We start from the raw sequence: 13,386 nt of genomic DNA on the forward strand, positions 1-13,386 counted from the left end.
AGACAGTAGAGTATAATTTTACATTTTATATATTCATGGAGTATAACTTATTTGTACCCCATTCTTGTAGTTGTATATGATGGGGCGTTTCACTGGTTGTGTATTCATATATGAAAGTTGACTTCTTTATGAAGTTAGTGAGAATAGGGAAATGAAATTTACATTTTATCCTATCACTCTCTGCATACACATGGAGGAAGCATGCTTCCCAAAGAACGAATGGATGATAGGGGATGTCCCATGAGTAGATGTAGAATTGAACCACCAGAAAAATATCATGTAGTGAACACTATGACTGTAGCACTAAATAAAATGAAATTGGTTGAAGACCATCCAAAGTAAGCCGTATAACATTAAGGTTAAAAAGCTTCTTGTAATGAAACCAGCCTTGGATAATTTAGTTTCTTGTCATGGTGTCTCTGTGTTTACCTGTTTGATTCCTATTTAAGTTCTTAGTAGATTGTGTACCCAATTTTTATTTAAAACATTTTCTGTTAAAAGCCATGGTTCTCTTAACCTCTAAGAATGTTTTGGAGATTTTATATTCTCAAAGGGTATAATCATATTTAACTGTGTTCCTGTCAATTACTAGCAAGCTCTTTTTGAACAATTAGAGGGCGGTTAATTTACTCTTAAGTAAGGTTGCCACCTGTCTGGGGATTAACCCAAATAGGTTGGAAGTCAGAGAGAGTTTTGAGTTCAGGTTTCAAGTAGTAGGAGATAGTTTCTCAAATCTTGGCTACCATTTTGGTGGCATTTTCTGGGTTAATTAGAGATACTGGTGACATCAGGTGTTTTCTTGGTTCCTGATTCTCAAGGTTATGTAAACTATGCTATTAAAATTATATGCTATTTATTTTATTATAATAGCATAGAAACTATGCTATTAAAACTATGAATAGTAGGTGTAATCATACTTGGTACCCATTGAAAATGAGCTTGAAGGATCTTCTACTCATCTCCATTGTTTCTACTCTTAGAAGTACCTTATGATGGTCAGATGGTTGAGAAGTAGCATCCCTGAATATAAATAAGACCATAGTTGTATTGGAAATAAAACACAAAGAACATTAGTGATATGGTTCAAAGGAGAATGTAATTTTTATAGTGGGTGAGAAGCAGTATCTTATAGAATTTTATAGAATGTGGAGATATCAAATATATTAAAGAACATATTTGTTTAAAAGGTTTCTAATACAGCATGTGCTATTAAAATGCCTTACTTCATGTGACCTAATGTGCATGTGACTACATTTCATCTGAAGCTTGGATTCACTAGAAGTGGGCCCATGAATCATGACCAACTTCTCTATCTTCCATTCCTTTCTCCCTCCTTCCCTTTCCTTCCTCCCTCTTTTCCTCCCTTTCTATTTGAAATTAAATTTATTATATGTTGTGTAAATGTTAATTCTTTTTTAGATTTTTTTCTTATGGAGACACTATCCATGTACCATCAGTCACTCTCTTATAGTCTGCAATTCATTGATTTTTAGTATTTTTAAAAACTTGTGCAGTCATCACCATTATCTAACTCCAGAAGTTTTCATCACCGTAGAAAGAAACCCATAACCTTTAGCAGTCACTCTCCATTCCCACCCTCTCATTTAACCTGGGAAATCATTAATCTATAGATTTGCCTATCTGGACATTGCAAATAAGCAGTATCATACAAAAGATTGGCTTCTTTAACTTAACATAATGTTTTTGAGGTTCATTCATGTTATTGCATTTTTCGTTGCTGAATAATACATTAAACAAATATATCATGTTCAGTTTATTTATCACTTTGTAGATATTTCCACTTTGGGGCTATTATGAATAATGTTTCTATGAACATTGGTTTATAAGTTTTTATGTTAACATTGGTTTATAAGTTTTCATATTTCTTGGGTAGATACTTTGGAGTAGAATCACTGAATCCTGGTTTAACATTTTAAGAAACCATCAAACAATTTCCCAAAGTGGCTGCGCTATTTTTCATTTTCTCAGTAATGTATGAAGGTATCAGTTTCTCAACATCCTCAGCAATTGTGTTTTATCTTTCTTTTCTTTGTACCAGAATCAAACTCAGAGGCACTCAACCACTGAGCCAAATCCCCATCCCTATTTTGTATTTTATTTAGAGACAGAGTCTCACTGGGTTGCTAAGTGCCTCGCCATTGCTGAGGCTGGCTTTGAACTTGTGATCCTCTTGACTCAGCCTCTGGAGCCAATGGGATTACAGGTGTGTGTCATTGTGCCCAGCTTATCTTTCTTTTTGATTATAGCTATCCTAGTGGGTGAGAAGCAGTATCTTATTTTGATTTTAATTTCTATTTTATCTGTAACTAAAGATGTTGAATGTGTTTTTATGTACTTATTGCTGTTTTTGTATCTTCTTTGGAGAAATGCCATTCACTCATTTATTCATTTTTTTTTAACTTGGATGTCTTTATTATTGAGTTGTATGTGTTCTTTACGTATTATAGAAACAAGTCCTTTGTATCTCTGATTTGCAACTATTTTTTCTCAGGTTATTGATTTGTTTCCTTGATGGTATCCTTGAGTTATTTATTTATTTATATTTTGGTACTAGGGATTAAATTCAGGGGTACTTACCAATGAGCCATATCCCCAGCCTTTTTAATATTTTATTTAGATACAGGGTCTCACTGAGTTGCTTATGGCCTCTCTAAGTTGCTGAGAGTGGTTTAGAACTCACGAGCCTCCTGCCTCAGCCTCCTGAGCCACTGGGATTATAGGCTTTTGCTACCATGCCCAGTAAGTTGTTTTTTTTTATTTGTTTTTTTTTTAATGATCTTACTTTCAGAAGGAAAGTACAGAAAAACAGTCTAGTAATATTTGTAACCTTCCTATGAGGAAAATATTATTGCTGTTTGGTGAAGTTTTTGTTATTTTAATATATTTGTTTTATAAAAGTTGTTTTTCTTTAATATGTTAAAGTTTTAAAACTACTTGCCAGGCACCTCCTGAATATAAATTAAAATAGTGGCTGAACTATTTTACATTTTCTCAGTAATGTATGAAGGTATCAATTTCTCAACATCTTCTGCAATTGTGTCTTATCTTTCTTTTCTTTGTACCAGGATCAAACTCAGAGGCACTCAACCACTGAGCCACATCCCCAGCCTTTTTAAACATTTTAATATTATTTTTTACTTTGCTTTTTAAAATTATGCACATAAATATATCTTGATCACATCATCTAAACTGACAGTTTGATATGAGCTGTGTTAATAAGATGCTAAAAATAAAAAAAAAATTGTGCAAATCAGAAGAGTGTGATTTAAAAAAAATAATTGTAAAGAATTGTGAATCCATCAACTTGAAATGAAAAAACTTGAACTGAGTTCATCTGCTTTTAAAATGTGAATAATCAGGTGTTATTATGAAATGTATTCCTTCAGGTGAGCATCTGGTAGAGTTCTATTACCTTCTCTGGGCCATGCATTGGGGCTGTGGATCCAGAGTAGGCAGGAGGTCTGGTTCCTAAAGTCAGTTTTGCTGCATTGTTAAGGACATAGCCTTGGGAAAGTCCCTTATTCTCTTGGTGCTCCATTTTGCCCACATGATTAGCAAGAGCTCCTGCTTTTGCACAGGGATGCAGTGAAGATCCATGAGGGGTATGTGAAGGCTTTTAAGAGTAATGGAATGCAAGGGTAATGTCCTGCCAATCTGAAGGCTGATGTTTTCATAGAACTGTGAAACTTTCTAAAGTTTCTGGAGGAGAAATTAAATGAGTGCTTTTCCTTTGTAGAGTCCTCTGTCCATCAATTTACTTTAGATCTCTGACTCTTTAGAGTAGGGCATGCACCATGGATCTGCTCTGCCTGATTATTATCTCGGGCCACAAAGAGTAGATATAGTGCTGAACAAGTTGATAAGCAACATCCAAGAAACAGTTCATGAACCATAATATGGGGAATTTAAAATCAATAAACTAGTATTTGCATTAAAAACAAAACAGATGACAAGCATATCAAAGTAAAGGAATAATTACATGTTGAAATGATATTGACTAAAACAAGGGGACATGCAAAGGGCCACTTGGAGTTGTGGTATTTTGGAGAAGTACCTGCTCACTTGTTCCTCATGTCACTTTGCTTCTTATAAATGACTTGAGCAAGGTAGACTCTTAAATTGTGCTTTTATAATTTCTCAATTGTGTAATGTAATAGTATAAACGTGTGATTATCTAGCCTCTTTTTCGGGTCACAGTTGTGTAGTATAATAATTTCCTTTGGACGGTTAATGAGATATTGACTTTGGTGCAATATATCTTACAAAAAAATGAAAAGCTTTCTTTCACATCTATTTCTTTTGTCACACTGATCTTTAATTTGGATTGATGCATTTATAACTGTGCATGTGTATGGGTATGCATATTTAGTTTTACTTTATGTGCAAGGATAATATGAATATACGAAGTCTAGCTGTTAGCTAGATTTTATTTTGCATTAGATAAAAATACCTGCCCTCTACAATAGTCACTTCTTCAAGAAAATGAAGTTGTCCACAAAATTGGTGACCTGTTTTTAAGAGAACTTAAAATGTCTTTTTAAATGAAAAATTATTTCAGCAATATCTAATATTGGCAATTTCCCTCTGTCTGCTTTTAGAACTTATTAGCCAACTAGGTCAGACATTCAAGTTCAAGGAGTCCAGTGGGAAAAGTAATGGTTTTGTGCTACTATGAATTTTAAATGTTGCCATTTTCTTGTGTTACAGCATCATCTGTTCTCACATGCTACTAAAAATATATAGAAGTTTTAGATCAAATTCAGGGTCAAGGTCATATGAGTAATGATGCTTCTCATTTTTGTAGAGTTATGTTGCTCAAATGATCAGCATACCATTCTTTAGCAAGATCCCTTTAACAAGTCATTTGGAAGAATTTACCATAAGATTTTTATTTTAACCATAAGATTTTTTTTTTTTTTTTTTTTACTTTATGAAAATTTACACAGGTACAATTGGAGAATCTTTCATCACTGAACATGATAGTCATGGTTAGGAGTTCTTCACTTCTAAGAATAACTGTATTTTATACTTAACAGAAGCAATGCCCACCTGCCTGCCTGCTTTCTTCTTTCTTTCTTTCTGTCTAGCCTTATTGCTGGGAATCAAACTCAGAGCCTCTTGCTTGCTAGGCAAGTGCCTCCCACTGAGCTACATCCACAGCTCATGATACCTTTTAAGACAAAACTCTTGGGAAAGCTGAGTTCTAGGCAACATACTTTTTTGAGAGTTCACTCTTTAATACATTGAGTATGTCAATAAATGGATGCTTGATAAGTATTTGTTGAATCAGTGAGTAAATAAACTGACCAGCTAGTGGGAATAGATTTAAATATATAAATTATTATAAATAGATTCTAAATGTATAAAAATTATTTAGTATTTGAAATCACTGGAATTAATGGGTATAATTGAAATGAGAGATTGAGATGATTTACACAAAATTGTTATGGCTTATTTAAGTGAATCCAGGTATATCTTCTTTCCTTTTGAAATGAAGTGTCCATACTTCATAAAATCAGCTGCCTTTAAATTTTTCTTAGAATTATTATCATCATAGAAGAGGAGGAAAAAAGTTTGTGTTTTGAGAATCAAATACTTCATGTTAGAACTTATTGGTCAACCAGGTCAGACATTAAGTATTTTACTATGGGGAGTATGTCTTTAACTCCCGCAAAACTTTTGCCTTTTATCAAATGAATAGTAATAAATTTTATTGGTGTTATCTCCAGTCCTGTATTCTGTTATTCACCAATGGTGTTTACAAAATGAATCTTGTTATAATAATCATTTGAGAACATTCTCAAAGAATTAAAATACCAGGAGTTTAAAGTGGCTTGGATTTATTAAATAAAAGTTAAAGGAATCAAGATAACTTTGAAGTAGTGAGTTAGTGAGTTAAGTTTAGCCATGCTGCAATATTGATAATCATAGCAGCTGTTTTTTTTCTGATTGTTGAGTTCACTTGGGTAGAGTGCTGTGCTCATGGCACAAACTATAGTTTCCCGCTATTGTGTTTTCCTATTCTTCTATTGTGATAGAAACTTCAGATTTTGACTAGAACTTGCCTCCCCCTAATAGAGGTCCCTTTCTGTTTCTGGCTACTGCAAATAAATGTGGGTTTCCTGGGGGAGCTTCCTGAAAGTTTCAGGTGGAGCCTTCCAGCCCTTGTATCTGTTCTTCAGGGTCCTTTCTTAGTCTTGCTGCCTGGAATGTACAGTCTTAACCTAGGGAGTAGGGATGTGAAGCCACAAAAAAAAAAAGACACAAATTTCTGTCCTGTTTAACACTTAGTGATTTTGGATTTTCTCTCCCTTATAACTGAACCTCATGCTATCCATTGTAGAGGTAGAGGTGCTGGGTTTTACCAGATTGAATCCTTGGAGTATCAGATCAGAGTGTGGCTGGATCAGACCAAGTTTTTCACAGTGTGGGTGCTACTTATTGCTGGTGAGACAGGCAGCCCTTCTGGGGGATGTAAACTTATCATACCTAGTGCCTCTGCTTTCTCAGTTCTGCATTTCTGGATTGAGTCCAGAGTCAGTTATGATTTTCACAAATTTCTTAAAACAGCTAGTTTTCATTATCTTTGTGGGTATAAAGATAGATATTTGGTTTTAATTGATAGCACACACTGTTATTCTTGGGACGTTTAAAATTATTAATGACTCAGCACCACAGTTTGGGGAAGTAAAGTATTCTAACAGTATCTGCTCATATGTAGTCTTAGTGAGTGTTTATTCTTTATGTCTGCGAATTGCAATGCTTTTGCATTGTCCCCTAAAATGGATGTGCATTTGTTTTGAGGGTATGTGCATGTTGAAGAATGAGAGGAGAAAGGTCACTTTTCATTTAAGTCATCACTTGGAAAGCTACTATATGCAAAGTACCTTGCTAAATCTCAGTGATGTAAAGTTAAAAATATATTAAAAAGGTTCCTTGCTTTAAAGAACTCAAGAGTCTAGTGGAAAGGCAGATGAAGAAAATAATACTTTAAACAAAAAATAAGCCTGAGACTTATTTTTGGGCTTCCTAAATCCAGGAATCTGAAAGGTTTCATAAACTCTCAGGCCAACATAATTCTAATGACAGCTCTTAAAACAGCAGTGCTAGTTCTCCCCAATAGCTAATGTTAAGATCCTTTTATATCCATTTTAGAATGCTTCTAATTTAGATTTTTTAAAACATGGTTTTAAAATTTTTTTTTAATTTAGTTTGGTTTGGTTTTGGTTGTCAAACCAAATATTATTCCCCCTCTGGTTTTCTTCCTGAGGCATTGCATAATTGTCATTCTGTAACAGTTCCTGTTAATATAGGTATTTTGGAAATTCTCTGGCATATACCATATTTTTATTCAAAAGGCAATTCTAAGAAGAACATTTGTCTTTGCAGTGTTTCAACTGAGACTACCACTGGATTAGTGAGAGGATATAGAGAAAATATCACTACAGGGAATGAATGTATACAAAGCAAAATTTAAGCATTGAGAGATATAGACCCTTCTTTCATTTCCTTGTCTGGAATGTAGATGCTGCCCTTTTAATCAGTAGAATAAGGGTGCATCTTAGGCATGGTGGAAAGGTGACCTGAATGGAGCTGGTCTCAAGGACTTGGCATTACTACATTGAGTTGAGAGGCTCTATTCTTTAGGAACTTTGGATGCTTCTGGGTGTGTGTGTTGGTAATTTTTCTAAGTCTGTATTTTCTAATTGTATATGGTAATATCAGCCTTAACCTGCTGAATATAATGTATGTGAAACCATAAAGTAAAATACTAATTTTATTTCTGAAAATTTGTTAAAATACTAATTTTATTGTCCTCCTTTTTCTTTAGAAGGACAGATTCTTTGGTGTTAGCTCCTCAAAATAATGGGATGGTTATCTGATAATTAGGGAAAGCTTTTGTTGGTTGACCTAACAAGAAGTTCAGGGGCTTTTTAGTTTTTGATTTTTTTGGTGTATGTGTGTGTGTGTGTGTGTGTGTGTGTTTAACCTTCAGAACATCTTTTTATTCTGACAAGGTAAAAAAATTGTACAAGCACTGTGTTTTATAAACCTCTCTTTCAACTGGGCTTCAATACAGCCTCCCATACATTAAACACCAAAAATTTTTAATGAAGTATAAAATTGCAAGTTTCCCCATGAAATTATGAAACAGATGGCTTGTTCTCAAGTATCCTACATTTTCTCCACATAGTCTCTTTCTCTCTCTGTTACATTCAACTGCCTACTCTCCTAGGAATATTTCCCTTGGTCCACACTCTCCTAGGAACATTTCCTTTGGTCCGTTAGCACAGTCTTGTAATTAGTTGAGACCAGGAAGCCGTCAGGAGATGCTTGCATTTTATTTTTATTTGTTTTTTATTTATATATGACAGTGGAATGCATTACAATTCTTATTACACATATAGAGCACAATTTTTCATATCTCTGGTTGTATACAAAGTATATTCACACCAATTCATGTCTTCATACGTGTACTTTGGATAATAATGATCCTCACATTCCACCATCATTAATAACCCCATGTCCCCTCCCTTCCCCTCCAACCCCTCTGCCCTATCTAGAGTTCATCTACTCCTCCCATGCTCTCTCTCCCTATCCCACAATGAATCAGCCTCCATATATCAAAGAAAACATTCAGCATTTGGTTTTTTGGGATTGGCTAACTTCACTTTTTCCTAACTTGAATTTACTTGCAAATGCCATGATTTTTATTCTCTTTTATTGCTGAGTAATATTCCATTGTGTATATATGCCACATTTTTTTTTTATCCATTCATCTATTGAAGGGCATCTAGGTTGGTTCAACAGTTTAGCTATTGTGAATTGTGCTGCTATAAACATTGATGTGGCTGTGTCACTGTAGTATGCTGTTTTTAAGTCCTTTGGGTATAGACTGAGAGGGATGGCTGGGTCAAATGGTGGTTTCATTCCCATTTTCCAAGAAATCTCCATACTGCTTTCCATATTGGCTGCACCAGTTTGCAGTCCCACCAGTAGTGTATAAGTGTGCCTTTTCCCCCACGACCTCGTCAACACTTGTTGTTTGTCTTCATAATAGCTGCCATTCTGACTGGAGTGAGATGAAATCTTAGAGGAGTTTTTATTTACATTTCTCTAATTGATAGTGAGGGTGAACATTTTTCATATATTTGTTGATTGATTGTATATCATCTTTTGAGAAGTGTTTGTTCAGGTCTTTGGCCCATTTATTGATTGGGTTATTTATGTTTTGGTGCTTAGCTTTTTGAGTTCTTTATATACCCTAGAGATTAGTGCTCTGTCTAATGTGTGAGGGGTAAAGATTTGCTCCCAAGATGTAGGCTCTCTATTCACCTCACAGATTGTTTCTTTGCTGAGAAGAAACTTTTTAGTTTGAGTCCATCTCATTTATTGATTCTTGATTTTAATTCTTGCGCCACAGGAATTTTATTAAGGAAGTTGGGGTCTAATCCCACATGATGGAGATTAAGGCCTACTTTTTCTTCTATTAGACGCAGGGTCTCTGGTTTTATTTCTAAGTCCTTGATCTATCTTGAGTTGAGTTTTGTGCATGGTGAGAGATAGGGGTTTAATTTCATTTTGTTGCAAATGGATTTCCAGTCTTCCAGCACCATTGTTGAAGATGCTATCTTTTCTCTAATGCATATTCTTAGCACCTTTGTCTAATATAAGATAATTGTAGTTTTGTGGGTTAGTCTCTGTTTCCTCTATTCTGTACTATTGGTCTACCAGTCTGTTTTGATGCCAATACCATGCTGTTTTTGTTATTATTGCTCTGTAGTATAGTTTAAGGTCTAGTGTAGTGATACCACCTGCTTCACTCTTCCTGCTTATGATTGCTTTAGCTATTCTGGGTCTCTTATTTTTCCAGATGAATTTCATGATTGTTTTTTCTATTTCTATGAGGAATGTCATTGGAATTTTGATTGGAATTGTATTAAATCTGTATAGTGCTTTTGGAAGTATGGTCATTTTGATAATATTAATTCTGCCAATTGGAGCAAGGTAGACAGAAATACAGAAGATAATTAGAAATTATTTTGAAAACTTGTATTTTAATAAAATAGAAGATATCAAGGGCATCGACAAATTTCTAGAATCATATAATTTTCCCAAATTGAGTCAGAATGATATACACAATTTAAACAGATCATTTTCAAGTGATCAAACAGCAGATGTCATCAAAAGTCTACCAACCAAGAGAAGCAAGGACAGGATGAATATACAGCCGAGTTCTACAAGACCTTTAAAAAGAACTAATACCAATACTCTCCAATTTATTTCAGGAAATAAAAAAAGAGGCAGCACTTCCAAACTCATTCTATGAGGCCAATATGACTCTGATTTCAAAACCAGGTAAAGACACATTAAAAAAAGAAACCTTCATGTAGAGAATTAAGAATTAGATAGACCTCCCTAGGTAGTCTGCTGGTCAGAAGGGGGTGGTCCTACGTCAGAGACTAGGCTCAGGTGGGTGTCTGCCCTGCCAGGGGAAGGGTGAACCTGGCCTACTGAGAGCTTGGGTCCTGTGAAGGCTGGTGTGGGCGGTCTGTGTATGTGTTTTTAGGGGCTTTTAATAGAATTGCTTTGGTCTAAGAGTTCATGATAGACTACATGAAACCCTTCAGTTTGCAGGATTTAGTGAGACCGTAAATTATCCTTATGGTAAATGTATCTTTCTTTTTCCCTTTTTATTTGACACAACTTATTAAAATGATGACTAATCACCAAAAGTGATTAGAATTTTATGTGCAGAAAACTTGAGTAGAAAAACTTGAAGTTTGTATCTTTATCATAGTGTCACCTGCTTTTGATTTTTAAAAGTTGTGTTTATGCTTAAAAATAGATTTCAGTATATGTTCCATAATGGAAAAAGTTAATATTCAAAGCAAGATTTTCTGGCATTTTTACTGTCACATGTTGGCAAAATTGGGTGTGACCCATTTTCCTCAGTGGAGTAGAATGGACTTGAAGGAAAGATGGGGATGATTGGATCTGCCTGTAAGTTTCCCTTTCTACCTTTTAACCGGTATAGAATAGGTTGGATGGAGACCAAAGCAGGTAGGTGTTGGTCAGTATAGGGAAGAGAGAGAATGTGTTCCTAGCCGCACAGCAGCTATGGGGAGCTGTTGTCTGTCTTGGGGAAGAGGACAAGCAGACAGGCTAGCCTTGGGGAAAGTTCTTGGCAAGAGGAAATTCTTGAGTAACTGAAATATTGAATAGATTCATAAAAACAAGATCCCAGTTACACAGAAAAACCAGGAAGCATATTGTACCTCAAGGTCTATGGGCCCAAATTTGTAGAAGTACTATACTTGTGTAATAGCCAGTGGGACTTGATGTGGGGAGCTGGAGAATTTGGTCAAAGCTTCCAACCTTATTTTTCTCTGAGTCTGGTCTGGATGTCATGGGGAGACGTCAGGGTGAATCAGTCAGCTCTAGTAGGAACCATGCAGAGCCTCGTGCCTCTAGTTAGGCAGTGTGTGCACCCTGATGAGTCCTGTGGGAAATTACCTCAGTGTTTGTATCAGGGAAGGTAGCTTCTGGCAGTCTCTGATATGGAGACAGGGTATAAGCCTCAGGAGGTCATTTTGATGCTGAAAGAGAACTGGAGCTTCTTATTTCAAAACCAAGCTTTTCTAAATATTGAGACACTTTTTTTTTTTTTTTTTTTTTGATCTGATAATGTGCTGGGCACTTCCAAATTAGGGGAGAATCTAATACAATCAAATATAGCATGAGTTGCAGTTCTAAAGAATAGGGGGCTTCTGCAGGTTTGTTTTTTTATTTTTTATTTTTATTTTTTTGGTTGAGTGGTGATATTTTAGAACCATACATGAGACTCATTAGCAGGGTACTGGGTAATTTTTAGGATATTATGTACATATCAAGGAAAGGGTATATTTTTTCCCTCCAAATTTTTATTTCTTATGTAAATAACATTAAAACTAAAAAAAGATGAGGAAATTACCTGTAATCTCAAACTCTTATTTTTTATAATTGTGTCTTCACTTCTAGAGCTTGAGTGTGTGTGTGTATAAATGCATAAATACTTACTGAAAACTCTAGTGTAAAATATAACTTTGTGTTTTTTTTTTCACTTCAAAATGTAGCTAGAACTGAATTCATTTACAGTCAAGGGTTGTATGTTAACTTTATTGAATTCAGATCCGCCAAGTTGAACTTTAATAGTGAATGGTGAACTTTATTTATTGATTGATTTTGCAGTACTGGGGATGAAACCCAGGGCTTTACACACTCTAGGCAATCTCTGTCCCACTGAGCTACATCCCCAGCCCCTGAAAAGATGAATGTTAATGATGACAATGCCTTTGTATTCAGAATCCATTCTTTTGGCAAGAGTTGCAGTGGGGTGACCAGTTACTGAAAGTCACCATGGTGAAACTGATCTCTGAATAGAATCCAGGAGGGTGCTGGGTGTCTGAAGGGAGCACTCCTGAATGCAATTAGGACATTGTACTTGGTGGTAAGGCTTCTGAGCCTGATATTTGAGTCTTATAAGAGATACCATGAACTTTCTGGAAACCTTTAGTAAATACCCTCCTTTGTTGAAACTAGATTGAGTAGATTAAGTTGTTTGCAACCGGGAATCTTTTGATATATTGGAGTACTTGTCCTTGAAAGTAATTTATCACTTGGAGGCATTGATTAAGAATCTAGAGCTGAACTGCCTGTGTTCATATCCTGAGAGTATGAATGTGGTAAGATGCTTCATCTCTCCCCTTCAGTTTCTTAAGTAATAGCACAACTTTTATTATTACAGTGATGATGATTGAATGAAATAGTGTCTGGTACCTAATAAGCACTCTATTAATGTAACTACCTTCATTATCATAATCACCATGACAGTAGGTAGTTATTGAACGCGTATTTTTTATTACATTTCAACAGAATTGGGAAGAAATTAACAGATAAAATGTTGTAGCAAAAGTATATAACAAAGCCTACTTGTATTGTGCATAATCTTAGACTCTGAACTCCATCTTTGTCTTCTGTTTTTTCTTAAGACATGGAGAGAGGTAGGGAAGGCATTTACAACTATCTAAGACCAGTTTTATTGGAGCAAATGACATTAAGTTCTGAGATTAACTGCCAAAAGGATTTGATTGTGAATCAAGAATAAAAGGCTTGTGGTAAGATTTAAAATTTTGTGTTTCATAAGAGAGGAGCTTAATGCATCTTAAGGCATTCTATTTGTTGTTTCAACATTGCCAGCATTTATTATTAAAGTGGTTGGTTGTAGAATAATTATAGTCCATATCATGATGATGATGATGATGTTTTTAGAGAAGATTGAAAGTCTGCAGTTTTTTCAAACTAATGTAGAAGGGAAAACATAAC

The 13,386-nt window shown here is 35.1% G+C and overlaps 1 protein-coding gene across 7 annotated transcripts in view; it reads left to right on the top strand.

Annotated features, from left to right (window-relative positions):
• Positions 1-13,386, top strand: part of Cdin1 (CDAN1 interacting nuclease 1) — a 260,091-nt gene that overhangs the window by 26,970 nt on the left and 219,735 nt on the right. The window contains exon 2 of one of the 7 annotated variants that reach the window (XM_058584673.1): positions 10,311-10,380. The exons of the other annotated variants lie outside the window; for them this stretch is intronic. The gene's annotated coding sequence lies outside the window, so the exon portion shown is untranslated. The remainder of the gene's footprint in view (positions 1-10,310; positions 10,381-13,386) is intronic. 7 annotated transcript variants of the gene reach the window in all.

The sequence above is a fragment of the Marmota monax genome, unplaced genomic scaffold, assembly GCF_021218885.2.
Source record: "Marmota monax isolate L192 unplaced genomic scaffold, Marmota_monax_Labrador192_F-V1.1 WCK01_AAM20220418_F8-fsc00001, whole genome shotgun sequence".
Lineage (NCBI taxonomy): Eukaryota > Metazoa > Chordata > Mammalia > Rodentia > Sciuridae > Marmota > Marmota monax.